Source organism: Medicago sativa, chromosome 5, assembly GCF_051527215.1.
Source record: "Medicago sativa cultivar Bolivia chromosome 5, Bolivia_mono, whole genome shotgun sequence".
In the NCBI taxonomy this organism is placed as follows: domain Eukaryota; kingdom Viridiplantae; phylum Streptophyta; class Magnoliopsida; order Fabales; family Fabaceae; genus Medicago; species Medicago sativa.
In genome coordinates, this window is record NC_140753.1 from 53,893,584 (window position 1) to 53,910,485 (window position 16,902).

Below are 16,902 nucleotides of genomic sequence, written 5' to 3' on the forward strand. Positions count from 1 at the left end.
ACTGAGTCAAAATGAGCGGTCTACATCACTCAGTCAAAATGAAGGGTGAGGGTGGAGCAAATTGCAAAAAATGTAATATTTATTGGACCAGAACATTGCATTTTGAAATTGAAAATGCTTCCTTTGTTCAAAAAAATAAATTGAAAATGCTTCGAAAAAAGAAATTGAAAATGCTTATATGTGCGAAAAACATTTTCGCATAAATTGCACAAATTATGTGTCCCTTGAAACTAGCTTGACATTTTATGGATCTTAAACTTTGAGAAAACAACTCTCTTATATAAAACATCATGATAACATTATATAAAACAACTTGCTTATACATCATAATATTTTCGCACCCCATATATGTTATCATCCAAAATCACCTTAATAAGATGTTTTGATATATCAGATATGCTGACACTCCAAAATATTGTGTGTCAAATATACTCAATTATATATATTATTAATAAAAAAAGAACAATTTTTTTAAGCCCCTACAAACATGAGGCATAGGCCATCACACCCTGGGCCATGATCTTTCCATCTCAGCAGCATGCATTATTATCACACTTTCAAATCACTCAAAATACGTAGATAATTATTTTCAATTTTTAAGGTATGTAATTTATTTTTTTTATGATCAACTTTGTCGCTCACCCAAACGTTGTTTTTTTTGCCTCTGCCACTGCAACAACGACACACACGATAACAACGACAATAATAAGTTATCAAGTTGCGGTAGCAGTTACAATTTATAGAAGTGGCGAGGCGTTGGTGGTGGCTAGCTACCTACGGTGTAAGATCATGGGCAAACAATTGCCGGAGATGCTATGCTAGATATTGTGTTTTTATCTTATATTTTGATTCTAATTTAATTGCTTTGTTTTAAAAAAAAAATCAATAAGCTAGATAAAATTCTGCAAACTAATTCGTCCAATTTCATGCATTCCTCTTTTAAAATTGACTAGTGTGGTGGGTTTGAGTCTCAGGTCAATAATATTGAGAGATAAAAAATGCAATTAAACCTAACAATATTCTTTGGTGTCTAAGAATTCAAATGTTTCTTGTAACTCAAGGTTACACCATCTTCCAGCTACCATCTCACAATGGAGTTATTTTTGTTTGGCCACAACCCCAAATAAAACAAATTTTTAACGCACACATACAAATATAAAAAATTATATGAGAAATGATTTAAGTCACATCGTTTAATTCTTTTCTCTTTTAATTCTTTTTTATTTATGAGTGTGTGTCCAAATAAATTTGATTTAGAATTGTGTCGAAGTTAGAATTGTTCCTCAGAATGCTTCTAATGAATAAGATTCTTATATTCATCGGAAGGAACACAACGATTGCAACACATTAGAGGATAATTATAATATGCTGTTTTGAGTGCCAAAAATATTATCTAGTCTAGAGAATGAGTTTTAAAATTCTCATAATCGAACATAGACAGTTGGAATTTTGTCCTCATGAGCTTACTCAGTTGGTATGGACAATGCATAAAATATGCAAGGTCCGGGGTTCAAACCCCGACCACCACCAAAAAAGACAGTTGGAATTTTTAAAGCTCTAGTTTTAAAATTCTCCTTGTACGTAGTACAGGAGAAATTAGGGTGTTTACTTCTATAGAGAGCATTTAAGAAAAATAAGATACAGTAAACCAAACACTACAAAGTTCAAAACAATTATGTATTTTAGCCCAGGTTTTGAAAAAACTAGAGTAAAGTCAAGTTGACAGAATACTCTTGTCTCTATAATCAATTTAATGAGAATGGAAATTCTTCGGTGGTGAATGGACTAGATGCATGCAGCTACCAGGTTGATAAAGAATTAATTATAAATCTCTTATGTTCATTTCTCTTTTTTTCTATATCTTTACTTAAAGTATAAATCAAAAGTGCGATGAAAAATATTTGAGGACTTAAACTTGAAGAAAAATTTAAAAAGGGAATAAAAACAAAATTTGAAAATTTCATATAGGAACTAAAAACTTATTTAATCTTTTATTTTAATATATTTAGGATGATGCAAATGATATATGACGAGTTACTGGTGCTAACTTAGCTTAGATACTTTCTTTACCGTCTGATGAAGATATTTTAATTTTATTATCAATCAAAGAATTGGTGAATGTCGAATGGTGATGGTAATGCACATGAGGAGAAGCTGATAGTGGAACAAGGATGTAGATAATTTGGGCTTTTCTAATATTTATTCTTCACTCTTGTCCCATTTTGTTCTAATTAAAAAATGAGTTCTAATTTATTTGTTTTTTTTTGAGAAAACTAATAGATTTACTTACTTAAATTCCCTTAAATTAATAGAGAACAAATTAAAAATGAAATTAATTTTATAAGTTATTTTTAGGTTAGGGGTATAATTGTACTTTTAAAAACAATCAACACTTCTTTCTCCTTCATTTCTCTTCTATCTCTCTTATACCAAACAACGGGTAGCACTTTGGTGCCATTAATGGCACCGTGCCATTAAATCTGGGCCACACAAACACATTGTCATTGCATCTGGGCCACACAACACATCTATCTTGGTGCCATTAATGACCCAGATTTAATGGCACGGTGCCATTAATGGCACCAAAGTGCTACCCCCAAACAACCTATTAAATCTACTTTATTTCTCACATATTTCTCTCTCACCATACGCTTTCTCACCACTTTCTTTCTTATCACTTTCTCTTCACAACAAAACACACCTAAAGTACTCTCCCAACCATTGAGCCACATGCCTTTTTTTTTAAAAAAAAAAATATATAAATCTGCAAACCGATTAACTGACTTTACTGGTCTAGAAACACTGGTCCTTTAATTGATTTTTTTTTTAAGAAAAAACATATTGTTCTGTAATCGATTGTGTTCAACGACACAACAAAAACACTAAATTGACTCATCTTTGTCTTTCTCAAACACATCCCATATCATAAAAGCCACCGATCTCCTACTCAAATACAACCACGAATGACCAGGGCCGGCCCTAGGCATAGGCCGGGGGTGCGACAGCCAAGGGCCCATGCCGATATGGGGACCTATTTTTTTAAGGAGGGGGTGTATATAGAAATATTTGGTTTTTGGGGGTATATATAGCAAAGTTCATCGACATGTCCAAACATGGACATGATGAAGGCTGAGCTGAAGTATGTTAATGTTATTTGCTTTTTGGCGCAATTTGTTATATATATCTTCATATAGCACAAAGATTTCTATATACACCCTCCTTATAAAAAAATTGTTTGTTTTTAATAATTTGCCAAAAAATTTATTATCAAAGAAATTTGTGATATTTTTTTGAGTCATTTGTTCCTAATAATGTGCCTCACTAATATTAAAAATATTTGTGATATTTATTATCCAAAAAATTGAGATAATTTTCATAACCAAACAAATTCTATTTTAGTTGAAAATGGGTCTACTAGAGAAATTAATCTTAATCTTGTCTTTCAAAGATTAAAAAAAAATTATATCAATATAGTAATGTCAAATTTCTTGAATTGATTGAAAGGATTGCAGAATTGAATTTGATAATGCAATATCATGCGAGATGCATTCATGATTATGAAACCGATGTGAGACACATTTGTGATCGTGCGGCCCACTCAACTTTTTGTTTTGTTTTGTTGTTCTTTTTATCAATAGCTACATTTGACATACGATGTTTTGGGGTGCTAAAATTTCAGTCAACTTCGCAAGTGTTATTGCTCTCTAATTTTACGGCATTTTATTTTGTTTTGGCATTTATGAAGTATTTGATATATTTTTAGATGTTGTCTAAAAAAACATTTAGTTCGTAGTGAAAAGCGATATAAAAAAATAAAACGAAGAGCTGATAAAAACACAACAATGAGCTAATTTTTTTACATGATTTCTCACTAAAAAACTCAAAACACCTATGGAGTTGCATGATTTAGGATAAAAATGAATTACAATGACTCAAATGAAAACAGTACAAGATGTTCCTCAAACCATTGACAACTCCTCTAAATGACCTTTTATTTGCCTTTAAATGTTATTCCATCATCACATTACTATAATGAAAGGTTCAAAAAATGTAACAAAAAGTCAGGAGTAATAAAAGGTTAAAAAAGAAAAAAATTCCCTTTAATCTCATGAAGGGTTAACCAATTTCCTTTTACTATCATGTGAACTAGGTGTTCTAAAGGGACAAAAACAACCCTTGATACACTTAAAAGATATTTAGTAATTAATATATTTTATGGAAGAGTTTTTACAACTTCATAAATGCTAAAAAAACATTTAATTATTATTAGGAGGGGCATGTACTATATACATTATAAAGAGATAAAATCATATTCTATTTTGTGCTTGCAAAGACGAAAAAAAGTATGGCTAAAATTCTCAAGTTTTTCTTTGCTATAATTCTACTTCTCTCATTGTTTCTTGTTGCAACGGAAGTTGGTGGTGGTAAGACATTTTTATTTATCCTTTTTTAATTTCCTTAGTTACTTCATAGTTTGTACAAAAAAAAATTATCATGCTTTAGTAACATTATTTTATTATATTTTTCATTTCAGCATATATTATTGACTGTGAAGTTGATGATGATTGTCCAAAACCTACGAAAAATTTGCACCCAGATACTTATTATAAGTGTGTTAAACACAGATGTCAGTGGGCCTGGAAGTAGAATTAGAGGCATACTTTTAAGATGATTTAATTATTAAATTGCCACACAATAAATTTTTAAATTTTTTCAATAAGTTTTATGAACAATGCATTTATGACTATGTACTCTAAGATAATGGTAAGACAGTAAACAATATTATTTAGATTGTCTAATTCTCTCTAAAGTTTGGAGGTACCGCCATGTTATCCAATTTAGGCATATCACACCTTATTTTCAACACCACCACCTATAAAAATAAATTTAGTGGTGGGGTAAAAATAATTTTCATCTTAATTCAAAGGCTATAATGAAAAAAATATTGTCGCACTTATCATTTTCTAGCATTTCAATTTATATTTATTTTACCTTCTAATTATATTTAATATACTCGGATGTTTTGCTGGGATATTTTTTTTTTTTTTTTAAGAACGGGTCTTGAGTTTTAGAAGATATGGAAAACTAGAATGTCGCTAAAAAGTTATAAATAGCTCCTAGAATGTCGCTAAAAAGTTATAAATAGCTCCTACAGTAAAGAAGATAATTAATTTTATATTTGTTGTGTTGGCAAGAATTTTTTAGATCGGTGTTTGATATTTTTTAGATTGGTGATAACGAATCACAATAAAGAGTTAAGAGTAAAATCTCAATTACCAGCCACAAATTTAAGGTAATGTTGTTGGGAAAAAAAACAAGAATGTAAAATCTTTTGCATAATGATTGATGGCATTTTATAACAATATGGGCCTGATTGGTTCAGCTTCTGCCCAGCCAAAAGCAATTCTCTACGGTGCCAAAAACAATTCTAGCCAAAAACAACGTGTTTGGTTTGGCTTTTCAGAATTGCTTTTATCCTCCAAAAACAATTCTCCATGAAGCTACAAATCCTAGCTTATAGCTTTTATAGAATCAATTATACACAGTAAATATTATATTTTATTATTACAACCTATTATTTTCCTTTATTGCCCTTTATCAATTCTCCTTCTTTATCAATTATCCTTTAGCTATGTCTATTTTAGTAATTATACATTTAAAAGCAATTTTACATAATTGTATCCAAACATAAATCAATTCTCTCAGAATCAATTCTATCAGAATCAATTCTATCAGAATCAATTATATTCAAAGCTGAACCAAACACACACATAGAGAATGATACAAATAAATGTGTTGAGAAGAATATAATTATTAGCAAACCATCATTTTGGTCCTTAGTACTCCCTCCGTCCCGGAATAACTGACCCATTTTCTAAAAAAAAGTGTCCCAAAATAACTGACCCATTTCAATTTTCAATACAACTTTCATCATTCCCAATTCAATATAACACTAAATAATACTACTTTTATCATTCCCAATACAATATATTCCACTTTCCCCTTTATTTATACATTTTTCTTAATCTGTGTGAAATGAGCTAAGGGGTCAAATAAATTGGGACGGAGGGAGTACAAAAAAGACTTTTTGATACAGGGATTTTAAGTTGACAGGTATCCACCTGACTTAAAAACCTGTGTCAAGGGTAAGTTTTTTGCTTAATAGATATTAAATCATTTGACCCTACTTAAAAAGTACAACCTTCGGTCACTATTATAAGCAAAAATCAACATTTTAGATTCATTCAATTAATGATGTATATAGTCTTTATTATAGACCATATACATCATTTAATGAATGAATGTAAAATGTTGATTTTTGCTTATAATAGTGACAGGAAGGTGTATTTATTTTGCTTAAAATTAAGCCAAACCAAAATTTCACCAAAACTTTATCCCGCTCACCAAACCCAGTCGAGCTAAAAACACCCAAAACCCCCAAAATTCTGAATCCAATCGAGCCAAGTTTCTGAAGAAAAGAGGCAACGTTGATTTCTTCAAAAAGAGTTTCTGAATCAATTGAATCTTCTCCAAATCCATTCCTTTTGAAATCGAGCTTCTCCAAACCTTCTCCACACCCTAACCTTCTGAATCTCCCAATCACCAATTCACTTTCACCAAACCTTCTCAATCCACTGACTCTTCACTGTCACACCCATCGAGCTTCATGCCGTCGAGTTTACTCTTTCTTCATCTTACAGTCGCACACAGGTAACACTTCTCTAATTCTTCTTTGTCTCACGCTTTTAATTTCGATTTCTCTGTTAAATTTGTAAAAATCTAGTTTCGTTTGTTTTAGAAGATTAAAGGAACCATGCTAATCAATTTGGAAGTAGATTCAGTTTCTGTTAAAAGTTGTTTTCGTTTGTTATATAGGGTTAGGGTTTTGAATGATTTGATTACTCAATTGGGATCCTCTGTTGTCTAGTTAGCACGCTGTGCTTTGTGGATTCTGCTGGTTTGCGGAACTCTGTTGTTTCAGGTGTTTTGCTCTTTGGGAGAAGTATTCCCTACAGTGAAAATGTCGTTCCAATGAGGATATTTCTGCATTTTCTTTTTTCCTTCTAGTTTTCCGCTGTAGATTTTTTATCTCAATTTATAGAGCAGGAAGGTTCTCGGTTGTACTGGTGTTCCAGTGTTGTCTTTGTTGACAATATTAGGGGTCTCTGGTGTAAGTTTTAGTGTCCCTGTTTAGGGTGTTTCAGGGTCCCTGGTGTCCCTGTTTGCTATATTGGTATATCTACAAAATCTTATTTAACATCTAACCTAAGCTTTATGTTGAACCACAACAACAGAAGGCTAAGAAGATCATATTCTCATCATTGTGCTATATAAAACTAAGGAAGCTTTCCAACCTCAAATGTTTCTGCTGAAGCTCTTTCTCTTGATATGTTGAGATGCCAAACTGTGAGAGTATAAGAATTGATGACTGCCCAAAGATGAAGACCTTTTGGTTCAATGGAATCTTATACACACCAAAGCTTTCTGAAATTTCAATGGACAATACAGAATTTGACCAAGAGGCAGATGTGAATGAGGTCATAAAACAATACGGTAAATCACAATGAAGGTAAGTGTTGGTGTGTGAAGTTTGAATTTCAGCATTTGTATCTCTTCACTAACTACGTATTCTTCTTTCTTCACTCTTTTCTTTTCACAATTTTGCATTTCATGTTTTCTTATTATATAAGTAGCTCACAAATTCAAATTTTAAAAATATGTAAACTGAGTGGTAAAATTGTTTATTTCTATGTGTCATGCAATCATTATATTTTTTATCCATGTAACTTCTTTTAATTTCAACGCATGGAAAAATTTGTCAATCTTTATCTAATGTTTGCTAGATAAATCCTTCACTAATTTTCAAACCAGTGCTACATGATACAACTGTGCAAAAGACAATTATAACTATGTAAAACTTATGCCAACAATATATATTACCTTGGCCTCCCTCTTCATTTACAATACTTGACAACGTAGGACCCATTCCAAAAATTTTCAATCAAGTAGATAGACATAATTAAATCTTAGATCTGTAAAATACTAGGAGTAGAAGTTGCTACTTTATACTATTGGGATATTGGCATTGAGAATTGGTTCTGCAGCCTATTCCTGAAGAGAAAATAGAAACAATATTGAGGTAGTGTCATGGGTAAAAAATGTTAAACATCAAACTCTAAATGGAACGAAATTGAACGTACGTGTAGAATGAGTCTAAATGGAGTGTAATGAAAAGAAACAGCTCAGTAATATTTTTATTTGGCAGGGAACGTGGTCTGCATCCAAATATTTTTAACATGTGGTATGTTTCTAGATTTTATTTAACATGGGACATTCTTAGGTGATATTGATCATATTAATCCGTGATGCTTGTATAATAACATAAAGCTTAGGTTAGATGTTAAATAAAGATTTTGTTTGGTATATTGGTATAATAACATACATTCTTGCTTTCAAAATTTGACCAAATTGACTGTAGATGGTTGTGAAAGGGTAAGCATTTCAAATTGCTTCATGTTTTCTTTTGTCTATAATTTTTCTAGTCTTTCTTGGTTAGTTGTTAGACTTAGGGTCAGTTCAATTGATTTATTTGAGCTTATCTATTGGCCTAAACACTTATGAGAGTGTTTGTAAGAGCTTATGAAAACAACTTATAACATGTCTGCAAGCTATATTTTCAGCTTATTTCCATAAACCCTTTAGGAGAGCTTATATTTTGTTAAAAAAATAGGTTATACATAAGCACTTACACGATAAACACTTATGCTAAAATAGCTTTTGAATCGGTCCCCAAGTCATATACTAAACAATTTACATATTACTAGCATCACTTATGTAGCAGATGTATAAGAGTTACAAACCAAATTATCCTACCCCGTGCAATTTTTTTTAATTGCAATAGATATTTTGGTGTTTTTTCATATTTTCAATGATTAGTACTAAGTTTTGGTTTTGCAATGGCTCTTGAGCATAGTTTGTAGTAGCCATTAACTTGGCTATGCAAGCTGGTGCGCCACCAACAAGGTTTTCCTACTTCATGACAAGGAAAATTTCAACTGCATCTTATCAACATTGTTAAGATCACATATTGACCCAATACTCCCTATAATGGCTTTGTTAATCCTCTTCCCTTGAGCTAAGTTTGGGTTGAGATAGGCCTAGAGTGTTCTGAATTCTAATGTGGAACTGTACTTGTGCCACACCTGATGTTGACGCACCTCATTGGATTTGGTCGATTGTCACTGAATTTGATCGATTTCTCATTGGATTTGGTCGATATTCTGCATGCTTGTGTTCAGGTTAGTGAAATTATTTCTCATTCGATTAATATTTTAAGCTGTGTTTTTTAATTTGCTACAATAGCTGAATCTGCCTAAGCTTTGTTCAAAAGTGGTTTGACCAATATTGTTAAAAATATTATTTTCACAGTATGTACTTTGTTTTAAATGTAAGTGCAATATCTCTTTCCTTTACTTTTTTTTTTTTAGAGTTCCTTCACCAACTGAAATTCCATTTCAAAATGTTATTTTAAATGAATGCTTTGTTCTCTTATGTATAAAGCAATAAGAAATAATTGAATGCAAGATTGCTTGTTTATCCAGTACCTACGATAATCGTGTCACTTGCAATGCAATGCTACTAGCAATCTGATCTGCTTAATTATAATTTATATCTCTATTCTTTATAATTTAGTACATTTTATTAATAATAAGCTCTTATGTGTAAGTGTAATGCTAGTATTAGTGGCCAGCATGTTGGTTATGTTTGAGTAGGATCGTAACGGGCAGACTGGCCTTTTCTAGGGTATTGCAGCTGATGGTTCTGTTGTTACTTATGAGAATACTGTAACTGTTGAACTACAAACATTTTAACGAGTTAATAATTTAACTTAAGAAATTTAATTATGATGTATTTTGTACTAGTGAAGGCTCTTTACTCTTTGGGTTATTCCCAAGTTGATTTTTTTTTACAAGACAATTTTAATGAATATATTTTATTATTGTAGTGCTATAGCGGGGTATAAGAAGTTGAGTGGTTTGAGAAATCCGAGAAAGCCAACATCGGATACTCCCATAGTAAGTTAAAAATTATACCTGAAGAAATTCATATAGTAATATACCGAGCATTACACTTACACGTAAGAGGGAGAGGAAGACCTAAGAAAACCATTAGAGAAATCATTCGAAAAGATTTAGAGATCAATGAGTTGGATCCAAATATGGTGTTTGATAGAACACTATGGCGTCATTTGATCCATGTAGCCGACCCCACTTAGTGGGATAAGACTTGGTTGTTGTTGTTGTTGTATTACTGATTCATGGGATGGGATCTGGTACGTAATTGAATATTTCAATTATTTGTGTTTTTTTTAAGTTAATATGATATTATAATTATGTTTTTTTTCTTCTTCAGATTTTTGGAGACAAAAACCCGTTTACTGATGATGAAATTATGAATGTTCGAGAGCGCTTTGCAAGTTTGATTCTTGAAAGACTTTGATGTAATTTATATGTCTAGCAATGAACATGTTTTGAAACAATGACAATTGATTATTGGCTTATGTCTAGATTTATGGTATTAATGAATGATTTTGTAACTTTGAATTTGTTTATAGATTGGTATGAAATTTGATCTAGTGATATTTTATAATAGTGGTCGTGTATGAAATTTTAAATTAATTTGTTAAATTTTGTATTATAATCATATATACAATGGTAATAGATTAAAAAAAAAAATATTTAAACAAGTTATTAAGTGGGATCACAAAATAGACTTAAAAACTGTGATTTTTGTTATCCTTTTTGAGCCTTTTTAAGTGGGATGACCCGACTTAATAAACATATTTTAAGTGGGGCGACCCGACTTAATAAAATGCTTTTAAGTCAGACGATTCGTCTGACTTAAAAGCAAAATAGTTATTAAGTCGGCCACCTATAAGTGGGATCCCCAACCCACTTAAAAAATCATTTTCACCCTACTTAAAAAGTGTTTTTTGTAAATGTATCAACTGTACCATTGGTCTCAAACAAAGAGGAAAAACTCAATTATAAAATTTCTTACCACACAACTAATAATGACCAAATGCCACGTTGATGTGTGCATGAAGCAAACTGAAAGAAACGCAAAGAAAATATTCATTATTCTTAGTTACTACACATTTTTCTTCCCTCCTCTCTCTCCCCCTTATGTTTCCCCAGGCCTTACTCAAGGAGAGAAAAACACAGTGGGGTGTAATTGTGTTGCCTTTTTATAAATATTTTTCTAAGTCTTTCAAAACTAGTCTGGGTCTGATGGATTCTGAGTCTGTATGCAACGGAAATATCAAACACACAAATGAGAGAGAGAGAGAGAGAGAGAGAGAGAGAGAGAGAGAGAGAGAGAGAGAGAGAGAGCAATTTGGGTGGTACGTAGTTAAATAGAGAATTGTAGACTTATAGTAATTTATATGTGTTAGAATTCAATATTATTTTGTTATTATTACAAGCATTAAATTTATTATATTATATCATTCATTTTTGTATTATTTTATATATTGGTTAAAATGTAATTTGTTGTTTACTGTTATGTATCATTCTGTATTCCATTGAAAATGTAGTTTTTATGTGGTGGTGTTGTGTGTTTTGTATCATTTTAAATTTTATATATTTATTATTAATAGACAATGTGAGAAGTTTGTTCATTTTTAAAAAACACTCCCAAGCATAAAAAAACATCATATAGTTTAAAATGTGGTATAAACATAAGCAATTAAGCAATGTTTTATTTAATCAAAAGAGTACAAGCCCAAAGTTCATTACATTGTACAAAGTTGACTCTATAAATTTCAAATGTCAGTCAAAATATACACTATTCGACTTATTAACAGCGTAAAAATAGACATCTATCTTCAATAACAGAGGCATGTTGATCACTCATTCTTCTCATCTTATATCTCTTTTTCAAGTGTTGTCATTCCGTTATACATCCGCACAAATGTTCATATAAAGAAAGTCGTCATTTCCAAACAATGAATTATAGCATTTTTTTAGAAGCTAAATAAACCATCTAAATTGACATTGAAAATAATTGAACCTGAGACCTTGAGGAGAACATATTCCAAGATCTCAAGCCATTACCATCAGGTCAAACCAAGTGAGTTAAATTAAAACATATTAAATACATAAATCAACACCAACATATATCATTAACACAATCACATCTATCAACATATAATAAGAATTCAATACATTATGCATGACAATGACTTCTACAACCTTTTTCCCGAAAGCCTTTGCATACACATTTGTTAACTAGCTAGAATCGTGTTGGTATACATAACTCTTTCTTTTTTCCCTTTCTCTCTTGTGAGCCGTCACCAAAACCATAGATTATTCTCCTTCATCCACTAAAGATGGGTGATTTAGGGTCAATTTTTGACCCAAAATCATCCCTCTAACTCGTTTTTTCTTTCCCTTTTATTGAAATAAGTGATTTTCACATCTATTTTATTTTTTTATTCCGTCGGCTTAATGCGATGTTGGTTTGTTCGTCGTCTTTGTGCGATGTTGTTTGTCTTTCTTTTTTCGTTCAGGCATTTGTTCGGTTCAGATTGTCAAATCGACTTCGATTTAGAGCAGATCAAATCAATGACTTTGGTGTCGTCCACACAACAGATTCGGAGACATGAGTATTCCGAAGAGTTGAATATAGTCATATGTGTAGACTTTTGTACTTTGTCGCTTTATGCTATTAACATGGATGATGTGAATATGTTCACAGATTCATCCTTTTTGTTTTTAGCAAATTTGCATTGTATCAATGTACTCAATCAATTTGAACGAATGAATATCATTTATTTTTGTAAAAAAAAAAAACGACTTCTACGACCTAGACATAAACTATTGTGACACAAAGATCTGAAGACTTTGGATTAGTGTAAGCAAAGGCGCAACCCCTTGCCTACCAAAAGTCTAGTCATAGTGAATCAACGTCCTAACGGTGCTCCGCCTTTAGGTAAGACATTTTTACTTATACCCCTTAAAACATATGTTTCAATTTTAAAATAGTGATATGCAAGTCACGGTCGTAACAAGTAATGAAGTGAAGAGGAAGATCTTTTCACGAGAATTGAGGATTAATTATAAGTTTCAACTATCAAAGATCAGTGAGTTTATTGTTAACAAAGATGATAAAAATTATTTTGAGGTTTCAATAGTGTTCAATTTAAAAATAAAAGATTTAAGACAACGATTTTTGAGATTATAAGTGATGAAAAGCAGTTGGGAAAATCAAATCTACCTTAAACCAAATTTTCGGTTACCGTTATTATAGAGATTGCTACAGCAGTTTAAGCCATACAAAACATATGGTGTTTTCCAACACACTCATAAGGGTTTTCTTTAAATTAAGGATATTTAAAATAAATTATAATAGTTTCTTCTTTCTTAGTGTCATGATTTTTGCATAAAAAAACAATGGAGAAATTTTGATTTACTAACATTGAGAACAGTGATTAAAAATGAATAAAAAAGAGTACTTTCTTGGGGACGAGTTTGATGAGGGAAGGTTACACTTTGATTCACGTCAATTCTTGACAATTTGTTTTAGTTGTGATGAAATGTCTTAAGAGCATACACAACGCGGTGCTTAAATGGGTTATGTATATACACTTCACTCATTTTATAACTAATTTCACAATCAATTTCTCCAACTCAACACCTCAATTATGAAAAATCAACAACACACATACAATGAAGATATTGAGTATAAGCTTGTTCTCGAGAAGGTACATTATGTTCTCTACTTATGCCACAAACTATTATGTGTCTTTCATTTGACTTTTCAAGATATGTATTTATAGAAAAGTTTCACTTTCACCTATTGTACGTTTAAATTGTCTTACTTTGTATCTAGAAAATCTTATTACCAAAATGGTGTTGACAATGTCCCAAGACATGTATTTATGCAAGCTTGAAAGAGATATACTAAAGATTGAGTAATGCCCATGAATAATGCTTAATATAGTAATACACTAAAGATTGAATAATGCTTAAAAGAGACATACAAAATGGAGTTGACAATAATGCTTAAAAGGGAGATGTATTTTGTGTGACTCTAATGAACAAGATGATAACAATAATCAAGTAATTATTAGAACCACGCCATTTACTGTTCTAAAACTAACTAGTAACCACTAATGCAAAGTAAAAAAAAAAAAGAACTGAACTAATATGTTTGGTCCTATAAGTAAGTGGTATCCACACATATTTGATTTTCATTTTGTACTTCTTTTTGTGTGATTGCGGCCTTGTTCGTCTGTTGTCTTGGTGTCATGATATTTGTTTTTTTCCTATCTTGTTGTGGAAAGCATTTGATTTTGATTCGATAACTTGGACGTGAACATTATAAATGTGGAGATATGACTATTTGATCACTTTAAATACAAAATATAATTTTCTGTAATTTATATATCAATGATTAATTACACTTTTGTATGTATTTTTTGTTTTATGTTCTTATATGTATCTTATATATTGTGAGTTTATTTCGTAGATTTATCCTTTATCATTTTACTAATTTGTGTTGTTTTCGATGTATTTAATCAAATTGAATGAAATGATATTTTTAAGTAAGAAACAAACCCCATCGAATATAAGACAGTGATAAGAAAGTTTTGGTTGTGTTCATGATAATCCTAAGTTATTAGAATTTTACCACCTTTATTATAAATTCCAACCTTTCGAATATAACTTCTCACTTAGATATACACCATTGATTTATTGTCTCATAAACCAACTGATTCAACATTTCTTCTTTTTCTCATCTATCAATTCTAACTTTCGGCTTAAAGGTCAAAGTTTATTCTGTGGGACGGTGCACACAATTGCCATTGCTTAAAGATACGGTAGAACATATCTATTCTTCTTTCCACTACTTTCTGTTATTATTTTCTGACTTAGTACATAATAAAGTTATTTCTAACCAAAGTTTTCGTCATATTTATTTATACGTACATATTATGGTATATGCTATAGTTATCTATGATTGGTTTAAGAAAAGTCGACTATGCCTTTAATGTCATTACCGTGTAAGATCTTATCCTTTAATACTAAGTGCATGTTGATAATACCAAACAAACATACACAAAGTTATAAGAATCAGAATCAATCAGGGTCAACTTAAGGGTAAGCCATCAAAGCCCTCGATTTAGATCTCTCATCAAATAATTATTTTTTATTGAATTTTATAAACAAAAAAGTCTCATATTCTAATAAAAAAATATCTCATATATTCAAATTTGCTTTAGGCCCCACTTCTTCTAAAATTATTAGGCTGGTCAGAATTAGCCGATTTTCAAGAAATCATTTGATTATAAAATTGATCTTCAACTTATATTTTATTCGAGACTTAAGTAGTGTTTGGCCCAAATTATTCTAATTTGTTCTACTCTGTTTAAGAAGTTCGATCTGCTAAACATATTTTTTGATAAACACTTAGTAGAAAATGTTCATGTTTAGAGAAGTGAGTGATTACTGGTTAGATCTATAACCGTTTCACAGACTTCCTAACTAACAATCAAACTACCATTTAGATATACACACGTGTGATATATATATAGGGATTTGCTAGAACACACCTGTCGCGTCATTTTTCGGACGGTCAAAAGGCCATTTGATTGGCTTCTGACTCACTAAATTGGTTTCACGACTGAACATTTAATTCTTTTCAAAAGAAAGTGGAAAAAGGTTCAAATACCACATTTTTTAGGGATTAAGGGTTCGGGGGTTGGTTATATTTAGGGAAGGTGTTAAGCACCCTAAATATTCGTAGTACTCTACGAGAACCTCTTGATTTTATTTAACTTTTGTGCTATAAACTTGCTTGCTTTAAAAAAATGAAATTTGAAATGATGAAAGAAAATAGAGACCTAATTTATCTACACTTTTATTGATTTGGAAGGACGCGTGTCCTTTGCCTACGTACCCGTGAGGGATCAAAACCTCGTAGTTCGGGGTAGAAATTGACGTTTGATTTGTTTTGTGTTTTTTAATAGTTTTGAAAAGGTTTTAAAGTGAAAAGCCAAGTGGCAAATTAGAATTTGTTTGTATTTTTTGATATTGAAAGAAAGTAGACTTAAAGTAGAATTAAATTGATTGATGATTTGATTAAGAAAATAAAATGAAAAGACGATCGCTTGATTTAGGATCAAAGTTTGTTTATAAAAATATTTTTGTGATTTTGATATATTTGAATGTTTTTGTTATTTTGAATAATGATATGCAAATTATATAAGCAGAATGAGAAAAATAATGTTAAGCTGAAATATAAGGTTATTTTAACACGGACCAGAGTACTCTGGAGAATGATTATATAAGCAGAAATATTTAACAATTGATTTAGGACCAGAGCACTCTGGATTAATTTAATTAACAAGGACCAGATTGTTCTGGAGAATAATATAATATTAACAGTTAATTTAGGACCAGAGTACTCTGGATTGAGATGTGTATTTAATGACAAAATTTAAATATGCATATGATAATAGTAGACAATAGAATGTAATGCAAAAATAAAATAAAAATGCATGAGAAAATAAAAATGCATAAAGAAAAATGAAAAAATAAAAAGGAAATTAAAAGAGAATGGGGATTCTAAATTGGCCATTTATCTGATCAACGGCCTTGATCTGATGTTGGTTTAATTCAAACTGGGCCATCAGATTAGATCCAATGGCCTGGGAGGGCGAGGGTGCATGATAGAACATGCACCGCGCCACACTGGATTCCAGGGATATAAATATCCCTCATCAGTACCGATTCCCCTCATTGCCAATTTTAATTCTCTCTCATCTCTTCTTCTTTCACGTTTATTCTTTCTTGTTTTTCTCTTGTTTTCTTCTTTTGATTTTTTTTTAGACTCAAA

At 31.1% G+C, this 16,902-nt stretch overlaps 2 long non-coding RNA genes across 4 annotated transcripts; both read left to right on the top strand.

The window, feature by feature from the left end:
• Positions 1 to 3,832: 3,832 nt before the first annotated feature.
• On the top strand, positions 3,833 to 4,960 carry LOC146923038 (uncharacterized). Its single transcript, XR_015012686.1, has 2 exons — positions 3,833 to 4,424; positions 4,535 to 4,960. It is a non-coding gene; the product is annotated as an uncharacterized LOC146923038 (long non-coding RNA).
• A 1,281-nt stretch (positions 4,961 to 6,241) lies between these two features.
• On the top strand, positions 6,242 to 10,650 carry LOC146923039 (uncharacterized). 3 transcript variants are annotated; one of them, XR_015012688.1, is made up of 3 exons: positions 6,311 to 6,711; positions 7,296 to 10,333; positions 10,414 to 10,650. It is a non-coding gene; the product is annotated as an uncharacterized LOC146923039 (long non-coding RNA). The 3 variants fall into 3 exon arrangements; XR_015012689.1 differs by having other exon boundaries at positions 6,313 to 6,711; positions 7,296 to 9,299; positions 10,007 to 10,650; XR_015012687.1 differs by having other exon boundaries at positions 6,242 to 6,711; positions 7,296 to 10,650.
• Positions 10,651 to 16,902: the final 6,252 nt, after the last annotated feature.